Raw genomic sequence first — 27715 nt, 5'->3', positions numbered from 1 at the left:
ACAGGAGGGGCTGGCAGGGTGCCCCTTTGGGGATCAGCCTCTTCTCCCAGACAACTGGTGATGGGAAATGATGAGGAAGGGGAAATGGCCTCAAGTTGCACCAGGGGAGGTTGAGGTTGGATATTAGGAATAATTTATTCACTGAAAGAGTGGCTAAGCATTGAAACAGTCCCCAGGGAAGTGGTAGAGTCACCATCCCTGGAAGTGTTAAATGAACGAGTAGCTATTGAAACAAAGATAAAAACAATGTCGCTTAGTGAGCATGGTGCTACGAGACTGAAGGTTTGACTTGGTGATCTTGGAGGTCCTTTCCAGCTTTAATGATTCCACAGCTCTGTGACTCTCTGCTACCCTTAGAGGATTGTAGCAGCCCATAAACCCTCACCAGGCTGAAGTACATGCCTCTGTCCCTCAGGCTCTCTCACCACACCCAAAAAAGTTGACCAAATTTCGACAGAACTGGTGTATTTGCTGTGCTTGGCCCTAGTGGAAAAGAAGCTCTGGAGGCACCAAGCCTCCCTCAGCAAGGACAAGATGGCTGCTGGTGTGGCCACTGTTCCTCACAAAATGGCCACCATGGTGACCTGCCCCCACTGCATTTCACTGCCAGTACAAACACTATAAAAGTTCAGCTGGCTTCTTGTAATTTTGCCCTTCCTCATGCCAGGAGTTTATTCTCTGTGCTGTTACAAATGCTCTCTGCCTGCTGCAGGGGAGGCAGGCCTGGCACTTCCCTTTGGGGTGCCTCCCACAAGGACAGCATAAGGAGGAAAGATCACAGGCTCCCAGCCTCACTGGTGCCTTCCCTCACTGCAAAGGTATTTTAGTGAGCTATGGGAGATTAAAAGATTACCATTCTTAATGTTATCAATATGGACCAAAGGAGACGAGGGAATGTAAACAGCCAGGGAAAAAGCACAGGGGAGAAAACAGAGACAGAAAGTGCAAAAAGGAAAATAGGCCAAGAATAAATTTGCATCTTAAATTCTGCTGAAATTAGTCCATTAATAAGTAGACAAATCTGTCAAATCTGCTCATCTGAATGGAAAGTTTTATATCAGGCTGCACATCCCCAGCAGAACTTAACACAGGCTGTGCAAGGAGAGAGGCAGCAAGAGCCCTGCATGGAGAGTCAGCAGCTATTGATTGTCTGTTCTGAGGGGAGCGTGGCTGACAGCAGGGCAGGCTGTCCTCCTTTGACTCTGGAAAACACAGAGCTCTTTAGCAAAATCACATGTGTGAGAACTAGGATGCAGCATCTTGGAAAGGCTCCTGCTTGACTTCATCAAATGGGAACAGCCATTGGAGTAATTGAAATGGAAATTAAACTTGTAAAGCACAAGTTAATCTTGATGTTTTGATTTCTTTAGGAAACTCCAGGGTGCATTTTTCCCGAAGTGCCATTTTTCTGGAGGCATGCCACTAGATGTTGTTTCATTCAAGACACATGCTTCTAATCTTACAGGTGAGAAATACAGGATGAAAAGCTGGGTCCAGTAAAGACAATTAAAAACAAGCAGCACCCATACATGACCAACTTTATTATAAACTTAAATTGTATAACTTTATTATCATGTTGCTTCTTAAATGTTATGATTACTGGGACCTGAACCATGACTTGCCAATTGTCAGGGCTATTATGACTATGCCTTTTCCAGTCCTTTATCATTAAAATTTTCTTTCCTGAACTGCTGTACTTAAACTGTAACAGTGAACCATTCCCCCACAGAAACTTCTCCTAAATCTCCCCTCCCAAGTGAACAACCTGAAGTTGCTCCACAACAGACTAGCAGTTCTGTTTTATTCCAGAATTTGGTCTTTCACTCTTTCTTTCCAAATATCAGAAACTTTCTATCCTTTTATCTAAAGAAAGCCCCTGCAGTGACTCACCAGCCCCAGGTAGGTTAGATTCTGACACCCAGAGTGTGCCTCAAGCTGAGGCACCTACTGCCATTTGAAATGTTGTGGTCTGTTGTGTCAGTCCCCCAGCCTGATGGGACAGAGGACATGGGTCCATCTGTAGGCCTCTTATCTCTCCTGCTAGCCCCATGCAGATTCAATACATGGTGTGCTTTTTGGGGGAGCTGTATTTTACACAGCCAGGGGTTGGGATTGATGATCTTTGTGGGTGTCTTCCAACTCAGGACATTCTATGATTCTGTGACTTTCATAGATATGATTCCATCATATCTCAAATGGTAGGTACCTATTTTATGAGCAATTTGTCAAATCCCTTCAGCTCCGCTGAGTTCAAGATTTAAATACCTACATTTAAGTGAATAAACTAGTTTGGTTTATGTACACTTAGAACATAAACATCTATCAAAAGAAAAAAATTTGTCAATACTTTGTGGAGCCTAAAGAGCAATTCAGCTCTATAGTTAGGAGGTGTTCAATTTGACATTTGCCAACAGACACTGGGCATCATGAAATATTCCTCAGAGGGATGTTCTCCTTCATCTCTTTATAGTCAGTGAAGAAAAATTGACAACTCTAGAATTCATCTAACCTATTTCAGATGACTATTTTTGGATAGATTGTTTGCAACCTAGAAATGTCTTTTGTTACCTCTGTCCATGACAAGAGTCTATAAGAATACTTCAAAGACATAGAATTACAGAATGGGTAGCTGGGGTCAGGTGAAATGAATTCCACAGTTTGAGTCATGTTGGTCTGTATTTCATTTTCAAGCCATACTATGGATCAAGGTTATGTTGTAAAGACACAAAGCCAGAAGTTTTCCTGGCAGTTATAAACTCACTCCTTTGCTTCAGGGTAGACTGCTCTAAACCAACTTCAAATCAGAAGCTGAGCAAACAGTTTTTTCTGCAAAATTAGTTTAAAATTAATAATCACTGCTGATTGTCAAGGAAAAAGGCCATATCACTGTGCTAAAAGACTCCTCAAGATTTGCTTTTTGAGGTGGTTTTCATCCAAGTCCTTTGTCAATTCACTTCAGATTAAAACACAGATTATCTAGATATACCAAAAAAAGCAAAGGAATATGTTCAAACTCCAACCTTATGTTTGAACCAAAAATACTGGACAAGTTTGTAGTCTCAAGGTTATTATTTTAGGACCTAAGGTTCTCTCATGATTCTTCTAATATTTTAGAGGTACTATCAACACAAATAAGGATGTTACAATATACATTGGGGGTTTTTTTGTTTTGTTTTTTTTCTTAAAAACACAAATCAAAATGTTAGTGAGGGTATTTTAAAACCTTTGAAGATTTGGACCTCAGCCATTTTAGATATAATCAATCTAGTTTTTATTCAGGCAGTAGTTTGTGTTTATTCCACCCAAATATGTAAGTCAAGGTCAAATATTTGCAACTTCATACTGTGGAGGACAATAAGCAAATACTGGCATGAGAGTACAGTTTTGTATCTCAACAGAAATACTGAAAGAGATTATTATTCATTATTCTGATAAGTAATGAAACATTTTGTAAGTGGAAAGAAAATAACAAGTAATACAGTCCTATATTTGCAAAACAAATAGCAATGGAAAAAACCAAAACAAACACAGTATTACTAGCTGGTGTTATAGCCATGAAATGCAACAGTAATATATATTTGGAGTGTTGCAAAATGCATAATTGCAATATAAACAATTTCTAGGAGGGAATCTTGCTTGGTGATACTTTAAAACAAAGTTTTAAAGCATTTTGGCATCAATAAAAAGATCTAACTATAACATATGTCAGAAGAAATATATGTGCTTCAATGAGCTGCTAATGCAAGTTCCAATCACCACAGTCTCAGGAGAAACAATCTCATTTAAAAGTTGGCAGTCAATTTCAAACTGTACTCTTTCCTTTCTAGTCTCCCCTAATTTAATATATAGCAATAAAAACATTCGGAAATAATTAGATGCCAAATAATATTAATCATTTACCTTGTGACAAAGATCTAGTCTTGGAAATCAAATATTTAAGTGCTTCTAATGAAACCAGTAATGCATCTTCATATTTAAATTCTACAGTCACCAAAGAATTTGAGAAATGCACTTATCTATATGCTATGAGATGGAATGTAGGCAGAATTTGCCTTCAGATGGACACTATAAAGGCATGCTTTTTGTGATAAGCAGGGATTATATAATCTTTGCTTTTTAATGAGTATTTGGGTACTTTATATTAACTGCCCAGGATGAATGAACTCACAGTGTTTATATCCAACAAAGAAAGAACTGTATTGTAATTTCTATGCACTGTCCTGTGTCAACACTATTTACTCAATATTGTAATAATTATCCAAAAAAGTTATGAGATTAAGCATAAAATCAACATCTATTACCAGATTTTAAAAAGGAAATGTAACCTGAAAATAACCCCCCAAGCAGACATGCAATCAGCATGATGAGCTACCCACAGGTGGGGCTGGAAGGTAATCTGCAAATCCCTGTGCATGTTTATGAGTAAATTACACCCTTTTGCAGACCTGTCATTTTGAGGAGATTACCATTTTTTTTGCAGAATGTTTGTTTTTTTCTTGTTAAGATGGAGAGCCAGCCACCTGTTGGGATGTGCTAACACCTGGCCAGCTTCTGTGTGCCCAGACAAACCCCTGTGTGCTCCCCGTGGGAATGGGCCACATCCACTGTCACTACAACAGGAATGGAAGCCCCTTGTTCTCATCTCTCACCCCTTTCAAGGACCAAGCAGAAATCCTTATGGAAGTATTGCTGAAAATCCATCAGTGAACAGTTACTATTACAGTAGAGATTGTTACAAATGCATTCTTCCAGGCAATACTTTTATTGACACTGATCACCATTCATTCCCCGGAATGAAGACTCAGAACAAATAACACAGAGCAGTGAGCACTAATAAGTACAAAAGGAATTCCACCACTGAAATTTGTCAGTACAAACTAGATAGGCAGCACTGGCCATGCCAAGGAGAAGCCAGATACACTATTGGGAGAAGTGTCAGATAGTGAGAACTGGAGTACCAGAAAAGGAATAAAATCCAATAGCACAAAGTACAGGCTTGTGCCCTCAGGGACCGATAACTAGAATTTCTACTTTTAGGCGGAAATTTATCAGTCACAACTAATGAAAAGTAAAGAGATTTGGATGTCTTACACAGTCACTAGATGGCTTCAAGCCACTAATGTGATGTAGCTGTGAAAAAGGCTAATGCAAAGCTTGTCTTTTTTCAGGAGATGTAGAGAGATCCTGCTATCATTTACAGCCCTCCTGGGACCTCCGTTAGAGCATCGTTGTCATCCACAATTAAGACCAATTCTAACTGAAAGAATAATGAAGGCCAACACAGTGATGTTATATGAATGGAGAACCTGTCTTTAAGTGGAGGAAGTAAAAGAGTTTGGCTTAGGAAAACAAAGACTTGTATCTTTTCTTGTATCATTTCTTGGCCTAAATATATTGGCACCTACACTTCAGAAAGATAAAAGTACTAAATGTGGGTAAGGAACAATGAGTTATTTACAGACTTTGAGGGCTGAAAATTGAAAGGTGAGTATACAGTCATTAGATTTTGGAGTAAGAGAAAATAGAGATGTGACAATGAATAAGATGGAGTGGGGAATATTAGAGTTAGGACAATGGAATCCGCTTTCTGAAAATTGATTTTTATTATTTTATGAAAAGAACTATTCAAATACCTCTTGAACAGATCAAGAAATTTTATTTGGTTCCCCAGGAACTTCCTAGTTTTGTGCTCTCATGAGGAACTAGCTGCTACAAAACAAAGGTTACATAGAATGAGTCTTGCTGGTGAATATTAGGTATTTTACCTTCATTTTTCATGTTTATTGCTTGTTGGAAAGTGTTTGGACTAAAATCCAATTAAGTGTTTAGGGTCTCTTATTAATCTATTAAATTCCTATGGGATTCATTAATTCAATTGTTTGGGAATGAAGATACTTTAAAAGATTTAAGGGGCTCAAATTTGAAATGGAAACTGTCACAGACAACACAGGGAAAGTGCAAGGTAAGAATATAGGGAGGATGATCACATATAGAAAAGAGCAGTGCTGTCCATAATAGTCTTTATCAGCTTTAAAGAGTTCCAAGGCTGAAAAGACCTCTAACTTTACCTCCACTATATTAAAAAAAATAAAAAATTAGGCAGAATACTAACCTCAATAACAGGTACTGTACTTGACTATAACATGTGTTTAGCTATCACATAAATTCCAGGAGTGCATGCAGTCTTGACTCAAAGGTGTCAAGAAAGGGTGAATTCATCAATTCTACTGGTAGTTTGTTCCAGTGATTAATCATGCCTGGTGTAAAAAGCGTGTGGTGCTTTCCTAATTGGAATTTGTCTGCAAGATTAAAGACCCATTTTATATCTGGTATTCCCTCCCAGCAGAGTTTTATGTATTCTGCAACGAAGCCAGTGTTTAAGCTTTGTCTATATGGCACCCTGGCACCATCCCAGCTCCATATCAGAGTGAGACTAAGGCATATGTCATTCCCCTCCCCTCACCCACACTCTGACTTCTTTGTAAACAAAATTCTGGCTTTCAAGCAGCATGAAAACCATGGGCCAGGATTACCAAAAAATCTCCACTCCAGGGCAGCAGATAGATTAGATGTAACCAAAGTATTTTATGTTCATCAGAGAAACAAATTTTACCAAAAAAAGTATAATTTTTCAGCCTGGAAAAAAAATATTGTGACTCTGCATCATCTTGCAGAGGATTTCAGTGTAAGTTTAAAACTCATTTTATATTAGCATTTTATATTACATTCCATTAGTAGTCTCACCAGTGCCATGACCCTAGTGAAAATGACCTTTCTGCCCTTACTTTGTCAACACATTTAAAAGATTCTCTGACTGATTTTTCCATATAACTATAATGGGATGTCAGATTCTATCATCCTTTCATGTGACCCTACATACTTTCCAGTCTTTCTCTTTCCCTAGGATGCAGTTCCTTCTCTCTTGGTGTGACAGCTATTCAATATCCTACTAAATCCTAGTTAGTACTGTGGTCTGGAAGAAATCTAGCAAGGAACAGTATCCTTAACCATTAGGTTTTTCATCACCTTGAAAACATGTTTCCAGGATGGATTTGGATATTTCATGGCTTTATTTTGGTGAAGTGCTGAAAAGTAATCAGGAAGAGAAGGTAAGATATTTATAATTTGTGTTTAGCTGACTGTCAGAGAGGCATTTTGTGTGTAGTACCTCAGAAGTGCTATAATAAAGCCAGGAAAATACAGAGAAGGCTGGAATGGATGATTCCTAGTGTGGGCTGGCTTTCTTGCTGAAAGCATCTAAGACATGTAGGACTAAGTTAGCTTTGACTTTTCAGCCTGCAAAAGATTACTCCTGAAGGAAATAAAAATGAATGACAAGGTTAGAGTCAACACAAGATTATTGCTTCCTACATCCTCCAGCACAGGAAGAGCTAAGGGTCACCTATTAAAGCTGTTGGGAGACAAGTTCAACTCAAAGGCAAAAGTGATTTTTCTCAGCAAACACAATTAGCTATGGAGAGCTTGACCATCACAATGGATGATGATGTGAATACCACAAGTTTTGCACATGCTCAAATGAAAACTGGTCAAAACAATGTTTCAGCAAAGTTACTAAATGCACAGAAACCGTACAATTCTTGGGAAATATACTAAGGAATCATATATTTTTTTAGTCTTTTCCTCTAATCTTTCCTAGGAATTCATGTGTGTGCATTCTTGTATATAATGTATTTTCTATAAGAGCCTTTGCTACGGATCAAAAAGCCAGTGCATCATGAGAGACCATCAACAGAGCCTGAGAAATTAAAATGTGCTGCAGTTCAGTAGAGCATTTAAATTAATTCTTAGTCTGATTTCATTGAATCTTTGGTTCATGCTTATAACTTCATAGTACAACAGGAAAGGAAACAACTATCTGCTCAGGTCTTCTAAAGAAGTACTCTGTTTTTACACAACTCAGCAAAACACAGACCTGTGTTCTGAAAGGACCTGCATTGTGAAAATACCTTTTACATCCAGAATTGGGGATGCTGAATTAAGGCCTTAATGTGACATACTGAAGGATGACAACATTTAAATGAAATGGTTTTGTTTTGGTAACATCAGCTGTAGGTAACAATGTCTGTCAGAATAGCCCAGGCCGGTCTCAGTCTTGTAGAACTAAAGAAATGTATCTTTAAAGATTTTCTGAGGATATGCCTCATGTAGCAGCTCCTGGCCCATTTACCTGCTCTGCTTTCAGCTGTCACGTGGCACTAATCTTACCAAAGAAACAAACCTGCCAGTTCTGGAAGTGGCGTCCTTGTTCATATTTTTTGTTCATCCAGAGCTGACATTTTGCCACAAGACCTTAGGAAAAGTTGGGAAATGTTTTTAGCTACATTCAAGGAAAGTTAGAGTTTTTGCAAAATGCAGATGTGAACAGGCCTTCTGGAAAACTTGTACCCTAAGGAAGCAGTGAGTGAAGGTGAGTAGACACTTCAAGGCATCATAGGGGCACGAGATGTCTGTGTTTATGTAAGTGAATTTTACCCACATTTAAAGCATTTTATTCCAAGAATGCTCAATGGCCATCTAGGCCCCACAGGTGCATTAATTCGAGGTCTAGTGTGACATTATGGCATTATGGTCACTACAGCAGCTCTCCAGCTGCCACTTGAGGAGGACACAGACATTCTGTAGGTTCTGTGTCAGCCACTGCCACCCTTTGTTCCTCTTGAACACTGGTCAATGACTTCATGTGGACAACTGAGCTGAACCTGATCTTGTTAGCGTTCAGGAACACACATAATCACAGAATGATTATATGAAGGTGCTTTATTAAAGAGCTCTGGGTGTCAGAGGTACACATACCCAAATCTGACACAATTTGATTTGGAGTTGAACATGTTTTTATACTGTACCGTTATATAACTTAATTATTAAACTTCCATTGTTCTATTTTATGCATTGGTTTTACCCAAGCATGGATTTCTCATGATCTGCCCAAACCATAGTTTCTCATGATTCTTTAAACAATAATTATATCTAATCACATCTAACAATTATATTATTTATTATATACTGACTACACAGGTTCAGTTTCACATGATCAAGGCCTAACATTTCCCAGGGCCTACTTTTAACACTTTTCCCAGGTCTTGCCAAGCCTAACTTTCTTTCTAACTCCCTGAATTTTCTATGATTTTAAAATCTTTACAATCAATCTCACTGACTACAGCAGCTCTTAGCTTGCCTCAGGTGTTGACCTCCATCTGTCAGCAGCTTCATTCAGGCAGTAACACCACACCCGTGTTCTGTCAGCTGAATCTGGCTGCTGCATTTAGGAAAGCATCTCATTTGTCTAAACACAGAGGCACCTGGTATGGCCTACTGAATTCAGAACATCCTTGTGGAAACACTGTGCCATTCCAGACAGTCTCACATGACACAAGATGCTTCTATTTAGGGAACTGAATCAAGCCCTATTTCTCCGAAGTTGATTCCCACCCTAAATGTCAGTTTTATCTACATTAGTACTCTGATAAAGTTCACAAATATATCAGCATGTTTTAAGCTAATATTTAAACCCTAGTTAATTAAAACCAGGTTTTTAATCAAGAACTTTTTCATTTCCTCTTTATGAATGTTAATATGGTTTTGTAAATCGTTCATTTTTATCAGTGTCATGCCAATGCTGAGGATTTTCAAAAGGCCTCTTGCCAAAACAGTTTAGGTACATGGAATAGCATAGCCTGTGATAAGGTTCACACAGAAAGCTATTCCATTACGAATTCTTTTCTGTGAGGATTTTGAACCTGCAGGCTGCACTTACAGATAAAAGAGAGTCTTGGAAATGAGCAGCATCTAATCCAAAGTATCCTTTTATTTCATTCTAATAACATTGTTTTAAAAGATTTCTCATTTTTATGGGAACTTTGTGAGCAAATACTTATAAATTCATGAGCTTTCCCCATCTCTTAAATTACAAATCAGCAAAAATAATAAGGCTTAATTCAAATGACATTTTCCAATGGAAAACTGTCTGCCAAAGAGCGTGAACAAAAGAAATTTTGATAAAATTCTCATTCATGCAACTGTTTACTAATTTGCATTGCTATGTTTTCTTCTTCAGAAACACAAAGTGTAGTACATTTTGCCCCAGAAGGGAATACAATGACTGATGTTCTCCATCAAGGTTTTGTTGGCTCTCTGTACAAAGTCCAGATTTCACAATATGCTGTTCTTGTGGTTATTGAGCCTCTTGACAGCTATAACTGTGGAACAGAAATGGGTGATCTAAGTTGGAACAGGTTGTGCAACACTTGCTAGGTAATATATTATTCAAATTATGTGATTCCTGAGCAGTCTTAAAAACTGACAGTGGACTAGACTGGTATCAGAGGAATGAAACAACACATGTTTGCTCAGTTCTCCGTTGTGCTAAAACATCCTACTTAGCTTCACAAGTTAATTTTCTTGGAGTTAGTTTGAATATATCTACATAGCACTGCATTTTGCAGTGACACTAGACTTAGAGAAAATGACTCAATGTCCATCTTTCCAGACAATACAGAAACTGATTTTGCAAGCAGTGCATACAGGAGATTTTGTTTTTCTGGATCTTTCTATGTGAAATAATTCTTTTAGATCTAATTTTCCAAAATAGTGTTAGAAGACATTTCAGAAGTTGAGTATCTTTCATTTGTCAAATTATTGTGTATATAACTGTAAATATGCCCCAATAGTCTCAGAAGATTAAAAACATTTCCTTAAACTGGAGTTGAAAAGCATTTGTGAGCAATTAAAGGGGAGATGCTGGTGGAAGAGACAGATGGAAAATGGCTAAAATCTTAAGACTGGCATCTTATTTTTAAATTATTGGATTCTTGTTAAAATAAAGTGTCTTTAAAGGACATCTGCTTCATACTGGGCAAATACATCTGCTCAGAAAACCATGTCCTTCAGTCAAGGGGCTTGAACTCCAAGTGAAAGTCATTCAATATTTGAGGAATTATGCAGAAAGAGTTACTAGGAATATAAAACATTTCTAAACCATGTTCATAGAGTAATTTCACTAAAATATATGTAAAGACAGGGAAAGACAAAAATAATAATCACAATTCTGATCTCTGACTTCTCATATAACATTGGACACAGGATCTTACGATCTGATTATCTTTTCTGCATAAAGTAATATATTTGACAACCTGGTCTAGTGGAAGATGTCCTTGCCCCTGTCAGGAGATTTGGAAATAAATGACCTTTAAGGTCTCTTCCAAACAAAACCATTCTCTAGTTCTATGATGTAGTGGAGACTAATGCTTGTATTTCTGTCTTTCAAAGCTTTTGGTTTGTGAAAGATTGTAACTCGTAAAGAATACTCTGGGCTTTTCTCCTTAATGGGAGTAAATTCTGTCATTTCTACTTGTCTATCTCCAGATCTAGGTGTTGCATCCCCTTAAACATTTTTCCATTGTAATGATTTATCTATATCCAGGAAAATATTCTCTATTTGTAGGAATAAGAGACGGTGATCCTTTGAAATTAGCTAGTAGAAAAGCTTGTGTTTCTCCCAGAGAGGCCAAGCTCACACCCATGTAGCATGCAGTAGCTATTTTATGGGCAGGTTTTTTAATTCTGTGATGCATATGATTCAAAGTTTGTTTATTGTTTTTGTTTAAGAAAGAGCTTCTTAAATCTATGTGTCACACCTGAGATGCAGACAGATAAAAATACAAACTATGGCATGAACCTCCACTGTGATAGCTGCCATAGCTATCTCTGTGTCTTCTTTTAATTCAAATTAGGAATTCAAAGTAGAATCATGCATGCACTAAGTTACTTCACCTCTGCACTGGGTTGCTGGTTGTAAGGATTTCTGAAAGGCCAGTAACTGTGGAGCAGGTGCTGAACTACAGGTTCCCCACCAGTCACCTGTTCCTCTGCACACACATCACAGGAGGCTTTTTAAGTCTCTGCTGAAAGCATTGGGATTTTATAACAAGGAAATGCTTGCCTTCTCCAGGAGCTATTCCATGTCTAACACACAATCAGTGACAGAAATAAAATAAAACAAAAATGGCTGGGCAGCCTCCTCATCCCCCAGCAAATCTGCTCTCTGCAGCAAATCTGCATGATGGAAATTCTTCTCTTCTTGCTGAGTGCTGATAATGCAGCAGCAGCAGTAAGAAAATGTCATTAGCACTTCCACAGAGAGCAGAAAAACCCATAGAGATGGATCCTCACTGACTTTGTGAAAGATTCTATGTATCTCATTGTTTATATCCAGTTCATACCAGCTTATCTGATCAAAATTATTTTACAGTAGCAAAATACAGAGGATTTTTTTCTTTCTTCTGAAAAGAATCAATGCCAAGAAATAATAGGGGGAATAAGACAAACTATGGCAAGACAACAAAGTATTTACACAGACCTTCCAGAATGTGCTGATTAAGAGAACACTTAAGCTTTACTTGATTCCTTTTTTGAGATAAAGGGGTTTAATCAGGAGCTGTAAGTATACCCAGAAGGCTAATGCTTCCCTGAACACTCTGCTGAAGAGATTGCCATGAAAACTTTAGCTTGCAGAGAAACTTGACATTTTTATAAAAGATAGACTTGTAAGTAGTGTCTGGTTTTCTGTCCTTTAGAATGATTCAATGGTTTGGGTTGGTAAAAAAAATTAATTATAGTAAAAGGTAAGAGGGAGAAGTCCATGCATTTGAAAAGTTTAGACACCAAGATCTCCAATTTTAACTAAGATACGATGACCCTGAATACAGATGTAAAATTTGAGAAAGGATGAGTTAAAACATGCATACAGTTTATTAATTTTGGCAGAAAGTCTTCAGGAGCCTGAGAGAGAAATGTTGCATGTTTTCCTGTATGGAATAGTTAAATCAAAGCTAGGTGACAGTGACAGCAGAGGGGTTTTGTTTTTTTTTCCTTTGCCATCCTGGGGAGACCAGAAAATGTTCTGACAGACACAACAGCAATTATTTAAAACCTTGTTGTCTCCTTGTCATTTCAGTTTCTCTCCTCCTTGTAACCATTCACCTCCTGTCTTCCCTTACCAATCATGCACTAGAATCTCACCTGTACTTCTTATTTTAAGAAATAAAGGTATGCCTTGTAGGTAGGATAGTTCTTTCCAGCATCTACTTTGGCTGCTTTTCACTTTTTCTTCTGACCTGTGCACCTCAGAAGTAAAACAGAATCTTCAGGCAAAGTCCAGCTGCTTTTACAAAACTCAAGGCAGGTTTAGTCAGGGAGTTTGAAGGGGACAAAGTTAAGTTGTATTACCTCTTTTGAAATCACTTCCACAAATGCAACAGCCAAGGCAGAGAAACACAAAATCTCCTTCAGAAGAGTTAAATCTGCCAGGATGGAGATGTAAGGCCAAATCCTGACTTAGTGTAAACCAGCATTAACAGTAAACACATTTATGATCCACTCCAGTATCTTCTTCCACCTCTGCAATAAACTTCCCATGATATTCCCTTAGGGAACTTCAGCTGTAAATGCTCATGACATTAATTCCTGTCTTTCTTCCTCAAAACAAGACCAAATAGTTTATAAGATCTTAATCAATGACTACCTTCTTCAAATACAATTTGAAGTCTTGATGTTGCTATAAACACCAGAAAACACAGTGCATTGCTCAGGTGATGCAGATGACAGTAGGAATTACTTCTCTGTCCCCATCCTAATCTTTCTCCATTATCTCTAATAAAAAAAGAAAATTAAAAAAAAAAAAAAAAAAGATGACTGGTACATTCCAACCCACTAATTAAGCAGCATACTTTCCTCATCATATGGATTCATTGAAATTCATGTTTGATTTCCATCTCACACAAAAGCCTGGGGTCAATGGTGACTTCTGTAAGTCTTAACACTGTTTATCAGAAAAAAATTCAGTATCTTTTGTGGGTGCCAGCATCACTTTTCAACCTAATAAAATAGAAAACTCTTCAATCAGAGATGAGCCAGAGAAACAATCTTGCTCTGCCCCAGTCTGTGCTCTGGTTCCACTTGACATCCACAGGTCCTACCAGGCATTTTCAGAAATGCTTTAAGAAAATAAGCAAAAGAAATAGGAAAAAAAGTCTCCCTGCTTATTCTATCCTCCCATAATAACTTCTGAGGGAGACATTCCTGATGTACTGTGCTCCCAGACTATAATATCAGGATATTGAAAGGGGAATATGCAGACCACGGGAAACTCAGTCCAAATATCTTAAAAAAATGAGTTATTTGAGATTCTGCTGGCATGTGCAAATTACAGAATACTGGATATTTGGCACTCTTCTGCTGACTGTAATTTGCTGCATTTGACTAGTCTGCTATTTGCTTCCCCACAACCCATGGGAAGCCTCTGGCTAAAACATTGCTTGTAACCTGGATTTCTATTATATTAACCTTCTCCTTTATCTAATGACAGTCTGTCATGTTCTGGGATGCCAGAACAATGTTTTCCTGATAAGATGTCTCCTGGGAAAACAGGCAGTTATAAGGGATAAAAGCATACAAAAATGTCCAGCTTCAGCAAAAACTCCTGCTCTGTGAACCTCCCTTAATTAATATGTGCTCTACCCTTGGTGCATTTGTGCTGCCACAAATGTCATTATTTCCAGTTTATTAAGGATGCCTGCAAAGGGAGGAGAGTTCTTCTGGAAACCTGATCTCTTGTATATCTTTCAGATTGACAGTATGAAAAATAAAGTGTTCTTGGGGGAGGAGGAAAATAAGCAAAGAGAAATTTTTTTATGAAACTGCAGCTTTGAGTTACATGTTTTCATTTGGACACATTAAACGGAAATATTCTAGTACCAGAACTCTGCTATGAGCAATCTGTCTTCATTGTGCATATTTAATATGCATGGAGAGAGCAATAACTTGTGATTTTTCCCTTGGACTTCCTCTTTCATTTGCCTCCATTAACTCCTTTACAGTTTGCAGCACCAAAGAACAGATATTCCTTTGGCACGTTCCTTTTTCTGTCTTCTGAGCCACCACCGGATTTGCTCCTGACAAGAGAATTTCCTGACCAATAAATAAGCCTTCTTTGGACAGCAGTTTGAAACACAGGTGTGAAATGCAGAGAAAATGTCGTGTACTTCAATTTAAACATTCTCCATTTTAGTGACTAGGTCAAATTCTGATCCCCAAATCATACATCATTGCCTCATTCCTGTTTTGAGTCTGAGTGCATAAGAGTTTAATATGGACCATACAATATCCTGTGAGAACCCCCTGAAGAAATCAGAGGACAATTTATTTCATGAATACATGACCATCACCACTGTAATAGGCAGTTTCCTATTGATTAAAATATGAAAATATCTTGTGTCCTTCTTGCCTCATTGTCATCACATGGATTCTCAGGACTTCACCTAACACCAGCTATGTTATATCATGGTTCTCACGGTTCACTCCTTATCTTTAGTGCTCTTTTGATATCTCTTTAGAATAAGAATCTTAGGTGAGAATTAGTTTTATCTTCTTCATAGTACATACAAACACAACTTCTGACAAAAAAAATTCCAATAACTTCAGATACTGAATATTTTTTCAACATTTCAGCAAACAACTCTCTGTAGTAGCCTCATGCCAGTAAACTGAACACTATATTTTCCCCCCTTAATTCTACAAACTTTATTAACTCTGCAATGTGCTTTTTTGTTGTTTTCATGAGTTTCTGGTGTTGGGTTGGATATTTTTATGTGGTGGTTTTTGGTGGTTTTTTTTGCTTTGTTTTTTAATTAAGTGAACTATTAAGCCAGGAACAGATTGTGAAATAGTAATAAAAACAATTTAATTTCATATCTGCTTCCATCTCCTTTTCATGATTGACACGCCTTTATTGCAAGGTCTTTATTTCTGTATGTCCTCTGTGCTCAGTAGACTCTGTATAGCTGTAACATCTCTAATTAAGCAAAGCCATATCAGCCAGGAATCTCCCAGGTAGAAGGATCAAGTGGTGTCAGCTCTAGCCCAAGGGTACTGCTCCCTTGGAGGCACATTGATTAGATTTTACAGCTCATTACTTAAAATCAGAAGAAATATAATCTTCAAGTAAACTGTTTGCAGCCCAATTTCTCTACATAATTAATTATTCTTCTCCAAGAAGGGCAGATCCTTCTTGCCACATGGTCTTTTCATTGCTATTAAACTATTTATTGACATAGTGTGCATGGGAAGCTCAGCTAATTGTAAACAGCTGAATCCTAATGTGACTTTGATAGAAGTAAGGCTTAGTGACAGAGTTCTGGCAATTTTTTAACTGGAACTAAACTCTATCATCCTATTTTAATTCAGAGGATAAATTAAATGCCAATCTGAATGCCTGCATCTGTTACAACAGCCTATATGCAATAAAGGTAGCTGAGAAAACAGTCAGAAAAGAACATTATGCTTCTCCAGGCTTGTCTTTGGAATTGCCATGCCTCTGATTGTTCAGGAATGTTTAATATGGTTCAGAAACAGAACTGATACCATATGGTGAGGCATCTCTGCCCACCTATGGCCTCCTGATCCAGGAGCCACTCATGTTTTCCAGTGAGAGGGGAATTGGTTGTGGTGGAAAACTGTGGGCAAAGAACCAATTTCATTGCCTGAGAAAGCTGCCAGGTGAAGGAGGGACCTCTGATGCCAGGATCTGGAGAGCTGGCAGCAGCAGGTCTGGCTCTCTACCTGCCACTGTCTGGATGTCCACCTGCCTCTGAGCAGAGCCCAACAATAAACTATTTACTTAAACTGTTCTCATCTCAATTTTCAAAACCTACTAAGTGTGAAATAACATTAGGTTTGCAACAAAGGAGGTGTCAGACTGCTAATGTTCATAGCTAGATGTACACAAGGATGCAAAAAGGATGCAAATACACCTCTAACAGACAGCTTCCACTGTGCTGTCCCAGGCAGCTTGGGCATCAGTTAACCATAAAGAAGTAAAATTTATCTTTCAGCACTCCCAGGTGACACTGCAAATAGACTGAAAAACACATTGACAGTTTCTAATCCTTGTGCAGAACTTCTCCCTGTAGTATCTTCATAGCTAGAGAAAAGAGGAAGATGCTGTGTGGCCACAAAACTAAGTGTTGTTACAGGATAGTTCCAACATATTTTTATGTTTCAACTGAATGCAAATATTTTAATATTCCTCCTTAACAAAAACCATGTCTCTATAATCAGTAGGCAAATATCAGGATGTCAGGACACTCTTCAATTTTCTTCTTTCTTTTTAAGAAGGAAATTATACTGTACTTCCAGAAATGAAATTAAAAAACAGATATCAGGATAAACTATGAACTTGGAACAGTCATGAAACCACAAATTCTAGTGAAAGCTGGAGCAAGGCTAATTCAGGTAAGGAATAGCTAGAAAGCCTTTTACTCCTCATCACACAAAAGGATCAGTCAGTAGATTGGATAGGATTGCAGAAATCCAAGTGCCTGCACCTTCATTAAAAAACTTTCATTTAAGTCTACATATTTGTTAATAAGGCCTCAGGACAGCAGAACATGAGCAGGCACCTCACGCTGCTGAACAGGGGCTGGCAGAAACACATTCTTACAATTAAGGGTGTTCTTGCAGAAGTTTGTTCTGCTGAGATCTCCTCACAGCCTTCATTATAAACTTGTATTGCAGACATGAATCTAAAACCACTGAAAATTAAGATAAATGCTCTGTTAGTTATGGAAAAGATAAACTGGGAACAAGAGCATTAATGTGCACAGAGTTTTATTTCTGCCTGCTCTGCCCCTGCTTTGGTCCTCTGTCGGGAGAATTATAAGGTGCCATGGCTCCTGCAGTAGCCCAGCCTCAGCCCAATGATTTCTTATTTATTTCTCTTCTAAGATTTAAGAGCAAAAGTGACAAGCATAGTCTCTTTCTTCACAGCTGCATTAGCAGGCTCATGACAATTTAAGAAATAAGAAAAATATGTGCTTTTGCTATGACGGTACAAATTTAAAACACATCTTTTTTCACTGTTGTAAATTTCCATAACTGAGATCTCACGAATCAGAGCTGGCTGACAGGAACATTTCTTTTTTAAAAGTGTGAGTTTTACAAATGTGAGGACAGAGTGTCCATCCTGGTCACAGGAACGTTAAACAGCTTTCTTTGAAGGACACAAAAGTTGCCAGAGGTTGTGCCCAAAAATAAGTAAGTATTAATATTCTTAATCATCAGATGTTTATCAAATAATTGTATCACTATTACTTGCAAATCAAAAGGAGAGGGAGGTCCCTGAGGGAACATTTGTGTAACTCATCTGCCCCGTTCCTTTTTTGTATCAGTAACAGGGGCCCGGTGAGCTCCTGTTTCTGTCCTCAGATTTAACCTTCAGCCTCTTTGTGCTGTTCATGTGTCATCCAAAACTTGTGAGGCCCCACCTTGAATTCTGCATCCAGTTCTGGGGTCCCTGGCACAGGGAGGACATGGACCTCGGGGTGAGGCCAAAGGAGGCCACCAAGATGATCAGAGGGATGGAGAACCTCCCCCACGAGGAAAGGCTGGGAGAATTGGGATTGTTCAGCCTGGGAAAGAGAAGCTTCAGGTGAATTAATTGTGGCCTTCCAGTGCCTGAAGAGAGCCAACAAGAAAGATGGAGAGGGACTTTTTACAGGAGCCTTGAGTGACAGGATGAGAGGCAGTAGCTCCAGACTGAAAGAGAGCAGGTTAAAATTGGTTATTAGGGAAGAAAACAATTACTTGTGAGCGTGGTGAGGCCCTGGAACAGGCTGTCCAGAGGAGCTGTGAGTGCCCCATCCCTGGAAGTGTTCAAGGCCAGGTTGGATGTAGCTTTGAACAATTTGGCCTCCTGAAAGGTGTCCCTGCCCATGGCAGGGAGTTGGAAGAAAATCATCTTCAAGGTCCCTTCCAACCCATGATTCTGTGATTCTGTGAAGATGACAAATCCATTAAATGTGTGCACACTGCAAACCCTACAAACTGTGCTTGTGTTCCTCCATATTAGGATGATGGTCCCTTGCTTACATGGAAAAGCGTGGGGAGCTCTTTTCCTTAGCACTTCTTTCACAAGTGTCATGTAGCCCTGCAGTCCCTGAATTCCAGCAAAACCAAGGAAATGTTACTTTTTCCATTGTCCAAAACCAACTGAAAACCAGAGACCCAAAAGTGCTTTACAGGTTTTGGAGCATCAGACAAAGACTGGAAGAAATTTACTTCAAATTGTAAAATGAATAAATATATATTTAACAAAAATATGTGGGACTAATAATAATAGTAGCATTTTTCTTTCAAAATGAAAGCATAAGAAAGTTCCACAACACATTGGTCACCTATACAAATGTAGAAGAAGGGCTTAAATTCACAGAAATTTCATTGTGTGCCTAATTCTATAACAGATGAGTATGTTTTTATTAAATTGTGTACTTGAGTGTTTATCTGCATATACATAAAAGAAATATATTTTAATAACCAAAAAAAAAAAAAGCCCCAAACAACCTCCTCAATTAGAAGTCCTGTTTCTGTTTCTGTTTTATGTTTCTGTGGTAAACTGACCCTTTTCTATGGCCATGTTGTTGCTCTATTACTGTGCTTGATCTGTACATGTGAAAAAGCAATTTATCTGAGGTGGCCTGGTCTTTCTACTTCAAATGTGTTATTAATCTAAATTCCTGTATATAGGTTTTGAAGTATCTCAGGCTCTGAGTAATTTTAAACCAGTGATATTACTTGCACAGAAATGAACTGAAAGGTAATGTCACTTTTCTCATAGGTGTTAAATTTGACAGTGATCGTGCCTGAAGATTCAAAGGGTAGTTCAGCAACTGAATGATTATGAAAAATAATAGAACTTGCTTTCAGAGCACTCTCAGTTGTGATTTGAGTTCAGCCAAGTGACCAGAAGGAGTTAGATGACAGTTTAATTTCTGGAGAACAGACGTTCACAGCACAAAACCATTACCAAAACTTACAGCAACGAGAGTCATCTGAAAAGGGTGAAGGACTTAATGGATTTGGAACCTGTACTACCTCTGGGTCAAGCCAAAAGTGCCCTGAGGAGAAGCTTGAGCTGTCAGGGGGAATAGGAGACTTTGATCTCCAGGGCTGTATCAATCTTCAATCAGCACTGAATTAACAAGAACAATTCAGAAGCAAAGTGAAGACTTCTGGGCTCTTATCACAGCCAGTCCTCTGTGACCTTCACAAATAAATCTAGGCTGGAAAAATAGTTGTGTAATGAAGGCTGCACAAGGGAAAGTGATGCAATAACTAAACTTTAGAGGACAGCACAGGTCTGTAGTTCCTGATGAAAAGGAATCCAATCAAAAATAGCCAGGGGACACCCAATGGAGGAGATGGATAGTTGATGACCTCTGCAGCTCTTGACAGTAAATGCCATTGTTTGCTAACAAAAAAGATCAAAAATCCCTGCTAAGTTGCTTTGCAGTACTTCTTGCTGCTCTCAATCAGTTCCTATTTTCACTGTGTTTATTGTGATCCACTGAGGCTGTTGCTGCCTTTTGGGAGGGCTGCAGGTCTCTGGTATAAGCACATACCTCTTTGCCAGGTTTTATCCTGCTGAAGTTTAGCTCTTGAATAGGCTGGAAATTATTCCTACATTTGTCTGTGACATAAACAAATACTCATCATGGACAAAACCGCTTAAATTTGAATGCAAACATTCAAATTCTTCATAAATAACATACGCTTGGAAAATGTTTAGATTCCTTTATTTTTTTTTCCTTTTGCCTACCATCTATGGCAAGGGCTATTCCAAGATATGAGAGTCTGCAGCCTTCCTACTCTGTGACTACAATAAAAGGTGTTGGTTACCATAATTTTGACCTTTCTTGAAACAGAATGTAAATGAAGTTGTGTTGCAGCCCTCCCTGGCAGCTACAAGTGCCTCAGTTTCTTTTGTTTCTGGTCACCTTCCCATGCTGCAGTTCCCAGTGTCAAATGTCTGATCCATCCCAACTGGTATTAGGCCACATGGGAAAATGGGAACACAGAGCTGCTTACTCACTTCTGTCATGTCTGGGCTGGTAATAATGTGCTATCTCAGGGAGGTTTTCCCTGCAGATTTCCACGAGAGGTGGAAAGTCATCAGAAATGTGCATCTTCCCCTCAGATGCACCTGATCCTGTAGAAATCCTGAGTGAAAGCAGGAGAGAAGGTCTGGGAGCTGTTGGATTTTCTGTGAAGTGCAGTGTCCCACTGGATGCAAGCACTCCTGCAGTATCTGACACAGCACAGCTGGGACACAGTGTTGGATCCAGGGACACGGGGTTCTGCTGTACTTCACAACCCTGCTTCTTCCAGACTGGCCTGGTGGAAGAAAAGGTCCATTTTCTCGTCTCCCAAGGATGGCTATCTCCAGGGTAAATCACAGAAGCAGAGAATGGGTAAGGTTGGAAAAGACCACAATGGGATGTCTCTGGCTCCTCAAAAATAGAGAGGGAGCCACTGTGCTTGGAGTGTAGTGGTGGGTTGTGCTTTTCCTGCTCCACAAATTTGGTTGGGTTTTGTTTTATTTTGTTTTGTTTTGTTTTGTTTTTGTTTTTGGTTTGGTTTGGTTTGGTTTTGTTTTGGTTTTGTTTTGGTTTTGTTTTGTTTTGTTTTGTTTTGGTTTGTTTTGGTTTGTTTTGTTTTGTTTTGTTTTTTTTACTGGGATGGTGCTAATGTCAGTTCATGTCAGACTGTTTCTCAGAAGACTCAGTCTGGGCATCAGTGCAGCACCTCATCTGATTAATGACAGTGAATTCTCCTGCACAAACACTGTATACACAGACCTAAAAAAATAACAATAAAAAGTCTTATAATGGAGACCTTGGCAGCTGCTACCCAGGTCTCAGGGCTGGAGGGACCTTAATCAACCCCTGAGCCTGCTGTGATAAACACTGCTACTCTCCAGCTTCGTGTGATATATGTTCCAGTGCTCAGCCATTGGACACAAGATGTTTGAAAGCAAAAGGCTCCAACGTAGATCAGTCCTGCCCAGGACCATCTACCAGGTGAAAATTGCACTTGAAATAAAACTGACTTTCCTGTCCTGCAAATTTTTTAAAGTGCTGTTAAATGTTGTAGGGGTGGTAATAAATGATGCTTTAGGCACTTTGGAGAGAATAACAATCTGTGCTGTTATACTAATAATGCATACTTTTAATCTCTTCTGCAGCAGAACATGAGAAAGCAAAGTTTCTCTTTGCTCAGGGCTTCAGCTAGGGTTGTAATATTGTTAGATAAAATGTTGAACAGGGAAGAGGCTAATTATTATTATCCTCAAACAGTTACACATCATGCGCTGAGCTCTGCAATAAATTAGGAGAATATAGCAATAACAATCCAAGCAAAAGTGCTGCTTTTATTCACTTTCAGGTTTTGAGAATTTATAGGTCATATCTTTCAGTTTTTCTGTGTAAGTATGAAAACTAAAGCATTTTTGTCATCACTGGATTCCAGGAACTGGAGCTATTTGCAAAACAGTCAACATTCTGGAACTCACACTGGCAGTAACATATTCTATTCAGGGGGCAATGATTGAAAACTGAAAATGGGCAGGTTTTGATTAGATATTAGGAAGAAATTCTTTACTCAGAGGATGGTGAAACGCTGGCAGAGTTTGCTCAGAGAGGTCACGGCTGCCCCATCCTTGGAAGTGTTCAGGGCCAGGATGGATGAGGGTCTGAGCAACCTCATCTGATAAATGGCATCCCAGTCCATGGTTTGGAACAAGATTATCTTTAAGGTTCCTTCCAATACAAACCATTCTATGATTGCATGATTCTGTTCTCATGTAGACTGACACAAGAGCCAGAACTATTTGAATGAGTGAAAGTGCTGGTGTTCTAACCCAGCTGCCAAAGAAAGTCCAGGTTGTTTGCACAGCTGTAGATTTATATGAGGGCATTTGAAACAAATCGAGTAAATCAATTAAGTGGATGAATGAAAGTGTGTGAAATATGGCAACTAAGTAAATCAGAAATAATAAATGAAGATAGAAAAGCAAACACTGCTTTCATTCAGTTTGATATTGTAGATAGAGCTAATCCAGGATGGTCAATGTTGTACGTGGCCTGTGAGAGTCAGAACAACACAGCACCTCCCTGAATCCCACTGTGAGTCACAACAATCTACTGCACATTACCATTCTTTGCAATTGTACCCTACATGTCCCCTTCTTCATGGGAACAATTAAAATGGGACCTTTACCTTACCCCTACAGATGCTTTGCACCCCTGGGCACTGAATGAATGTAGAGCACTGTTAAGGTGGGACACTGTCACCTACCAAATACTTTAAGCTGTTTGACTGTACTCACCAAGATCTGTGAGACAGGTGACAGTGCAGAAAAATCAATTCATCTTACCAATCTTACTTCTTTAAAAGGTAGCAATTAACTGCAGAATCCCCTTCTCTTTGCTGGCTGGAGGTGGAGCAGATCAATCCACTGCCAGCCAGCTCAGCTGAGCCAGGGTGGGTTAGCAGACCAGAGCAGAGTGGGATCTGACCATCCAGAACCATAAGAATTTCTATGCTGTAAGAATTTCTCTAGTAACAAATCTAGCCAATCTCCTGAACATTACTTTAAACTCAAGATCTTGAGAATGTTGGAATAGATCCAGGCATGATGTTTCACCCAGATTTTGCTTTTTGGTTTTAAGTGGGGGTAATATGACAAAGGAAAATTAATTCACCATCCAAGGAAGGACTATATCCTTTAGAAAACTTTGAGACTCATAAAATTAAATTTTTGGGATTTGTAGTTTGCTTTTGTTTTTCTTTGTGTTTTTGGTTGAAGTTTGATTTTATTTGATTTTGTTTTGTTTTCAGGTAGGAAATCTGTTAAAACAGCAAATAGGACAAGTTTGATGTTTGATAAAATGACTTTCTATTTTTTTTTAAGAAAATATTTTCTCCAAGATTTACTACCTGTCTTTAGTCTACTTCTAATCTAGCATCAAAAAAAAGATAGTGTGATACTCTTTCTCCTGTCTGAATCATATCTTAAGTTGAATCCCAGGTGTTACCACATAATGCATGCTGTAACCCAAGGATAATGACACATCCTTCAATTGATGCAATAGAAATGCTCTGGATTTGTTTGGACATATTCTCTGTCCTCTCTCTCAAGAGTGCATTCTATTCCTTATATTTTGCAACATCCACATGCTGCTGTGTTCTGACCACAGAACATGTTCCTCTTATCCCTGTCAGCTGCATTATGTGGGGACACCATTAAATATTTACCTTCTGCAGCATAATGCAGCACTTAAACACTAAACTTGCCATTTCTGCCAGACAAACATAAACTATAGCAGGGCTTATAAAGTTATAAGTTCCAGATGGTGATGAATAAGTAATGCTGCACCCTGGGCCTAATTGCTCTAAGTTTTTAGATACCTGCAAACCATCAATTATACATTACAAGTGCTGCTACTTAATTGTTTCTTGCTGGCACTTCAAAAGAAAATGTAGCACAACAATGGCACTGTATTGAAAGGAATTTCTCTTTGAAAAGTATTTCTTTGCCATTGCTAGATTTTTAAAATACTCTTTGGCTCTGAATGAAGTTTACAAAGATGGCATTGAAAAAGTTCCCTGAAGATTAAAAGAAGGGAGTCCTCACTGGCTGTTTTAAGATAAAAATGGGAATTTACTTGCTGCATGACACTCACTTTGCCTAATATATAATCCAACAAGAGGCTGGGCACTGTGCTTCCCTTATTAGTGACTTTAAAAGGCTGATCCAATTAATTTGGAATTTTACCCTAAATCAGACTCCACAAGCAGCACAAATAATGACTACTGACTGTTCCATGGTTCTCTGTATCTTTCCAGCTCCCACAAAACATATTCTCAGCCTGGCTGCAAGCTCAGCAGTAATTGGCTGCCCTCACCCTTCACAAATCAGCAGGTCTGTCTTGCCTGGTGAGCTCAGTTGTATTTTTGCTCATCTTGACCCAGCCCTGTTCCATTGCAAATGCACCAAGGAGCTGGTGGCACTTGCAGAAGACCCCCAGTGAGGACCATTCTGCAGGTCAGACTGACCTCCAGCATCCTGTGTTTGCCTCCCTGCAGTGAGCACTGACCCAGGCAAACCCTGGGCATGGCTGGAAATTAGTATGTGCAAGGACCTTCTCTCAGAAACAGGTTTTTACATGGCCTTCTTCCTTGGAGATTGATAAGCTGAATAGCTCAGAGAAAAGCTCTTCCAGGCCAGCTGGCCACGGAGCCAGAGAATAGAATCACAGAAACATAGGATCAATCACAGATCACAGAATATAGAATATAGAATCATAGAAACATGGAATCTTAGAATCATAGAATAGTTTGGACTGGAAGGGATTTTAAATGCCATCTACTCCAACACCCCTGCAAAGAAAGAATAGGGATATCTTCACTAGATCAGGTTTCTCAGAGCCCTGTCCAACCTGATCTTGAGTGCCTCTGGGAAATCTGTGAAGGTTTTGCCACCTTCACTCTGAAAAATTTTCTTCTCTAATTGAAATCAATAATATTTTAGTTTAAAACCAGTATCCACAGGCCCTGTTGAAATCTTTGTCCTCATCTTTTTATAGGCTCCCTTCAGGTACTGAAAAGACACAATAAGGTCTCCTCAGAGCCTTCTTTTCCTCAGGCTGCACAACCCCAGCTCTCTCAGCCTGACTTCCCAGGAGAAGTGCTCCAACCCTCTGAGCAGCCTGGTGGCCTCCTCTGGACTTGATCAATTTAATTTTAACTACAGCAAAGACTGGAAAACAACAAAACAAAATCATAGTCTGATGAACATAAAACCTCCTGTCTGCTGAGAAAATAAATTTCACAGAATTACTGAAATAGAGCATAGAATCAGAACAAAATACTTCACCTCCTGCTACCTTTATCTTGCCAGATTTAATGACAGGAAAAATAAATACAATTTTAAAAATCACTCTGCTGGAATAAAATGCTGTAGTGATTAGGATACCTGCGGGCTGAACCTGCTGGCTGATTGTATGGGTCAGTTCAAAAACTGGTTTCTTCCCAGAGAATTCATTGATATTGATATTCATTGATAACTTGGACTAAGAAAATACACCTACACCATAGTCAATGTCTTGGTCTCCACATCAACATACTTGTCACTGCCACAGTGGACTTGATTCCTCCTAGTAATGTGGGAGAAAATATTTATTTCATTGATGTTTTCTGCTGTTTGCTGTGCCAGTGAGCACCTTCAGCACAAACATTTGGGTTTCTGGCTGAAGGCAGACAAGTTACTGCCATCAGAATATTAGACTATATGAATGTCTATTTATTTTAAAGCTGAATTCCAATGTCAGCACGGCCATCCTGTTACCAGATGGTTTATTAGTGATCCAAAAGAGCACAGGAGTGTAATAGAAAAAATTCCAGGTATTTCTGCAATTAGCTGAAACTCCTTTAATGTCTTCACAACAAATTTTGTCAGGAGAAACTGAACATTCTTTAGGGAAAAACCTTAATTATTATTTAAGTGCTCCTCCACTAATCTATAGCATCTGCCCTGCATATGTTGTGGATACCAAATATTTTGTGTTACTGAGTTTTCTTTTGAGATTTTCAGTTTTACTGTGAATGAATTCCTCTCCTCCCTTCATACACCAGAGAGCCTGCAGTACTCTTCTGAATGTTATATACCCACGTGAGCTATAAAACAATTTTTTATTTTCAAAAGTCCTGTACAGAGGGCAGATAAAACCAGGCACTGTGATTCATCTAACGTAAATTTAGACAACCAGTACATACACAGCTACTTCCAGAATTTTCAGCTCACCAAAAATTTCCCAAATATACAACCTTAATGCATGATTCCTTCAAATTATTCTGTCCGCTTCAGGACACCTTCTTCTGGAAAATATGTAGTCATCCAAGTATTAGTCATTTAATTAGTTGAAGCTAGGTCTGTGTGTCTCTTATTTGACTTTCAGTTGACTTGAATAATTTTTTTGTGTAGTCTCTGATCCCACAGACATCAGTCAGCAAACACAGCTACTCTTCCCTGTGTTTTGTGTACAGCAAACTCTTCACCTATTTATTATTTCATGTATTTCTTCTGACCCACCTGTCTGGGTTTCCTCTGAATTGGCTTTTCTTTCCTCTGTGAGTGCAAGCACTTTTGTCTTTTTAATTCTTTTTGCAAGTGCATGGATCAAACAATGACTTCAGCCTCTATTTCTAAGCTACTGCCCCATTACCAGTGGTCAGTATAAGATGTTCTGGTGAATTTTTCTCCCTTGGCAATGCAGAAGAAATTTGGGTTTCCTCCTCCTCTGCTGGAGCATGGATCCCAGCCAGTGACTCGGTTGTTTGTCTTATCATTGTGAACCCAGCTGCATATATAATTTATTTCAGTCAATCTGTCACTTGACAGCCTGATCATCTAAGTGCTGCAGAGCCCGGGCACCATTTCCTTATCTATCAAAAATATTTAAAAAAAAAATAGAAAAAAATTCATTAAAAATGAGCATTTGATTTGGAAAAGGTGGTCCATACCTATGAAGATGTCTACATTTTTGTAATAGAAAAGAGGATATAGAAGAAGAAAATTGTTTGAGCCCAAGGAAAAATTTCTCTGCCATTTGAAGTCACTGGAGACAAAAATCAATAGACCCCGTATTCAGTTGCATTATTTTCTACAAGCACATATTTTAGAGTTATAAGAGGTATATTAAACTTATCTAATCCATCTCTTTGTCATGCAACTGTATTGTTATTTACTGTACATTCTCCACTGTCTTTCCTGATTTAGCTTATAAAACCTGTAGAGCTTAAAATA

At 38.7% G+C, this 27715-nt stretch overlaps 1 long non-coding RNA gene across 1 annotated transcript; it reads left to right on the top strand.

The window, feature by feature from the left end:
• The first annotated feature begins 606 nt into the window (after positions 1-606).
• LOC107201461 lies at positions 607-5331 on the top strand. The gene is made up of 3 exons (XR_001520218.1): positions 607-818; positions 1371-1465; positions 5169-5331. It is a non-coding gene; the product is annotated as an uncharacterized LOC107201461 (long non-coding RNA).
• The last annotated feature ends 22384 nt before the right edge of the window (positions 5332-27715 follow it).

The sequence above is a fragment of the Parus major genome, chromosome 3 (genome assembly GCF_001522545.3).
Source record: "Parus major isolate Abel chromosome 3, Parus_major1.1, whole genome shotgun sequence".
NCBI lineage: Eukaryota > Metazoa > Chordata > Aves > Passeriformes > Paridae > Parus > Parus major.
This window is presented reverse-complemented; position numbering and strand designations above follow the sequence as displayed.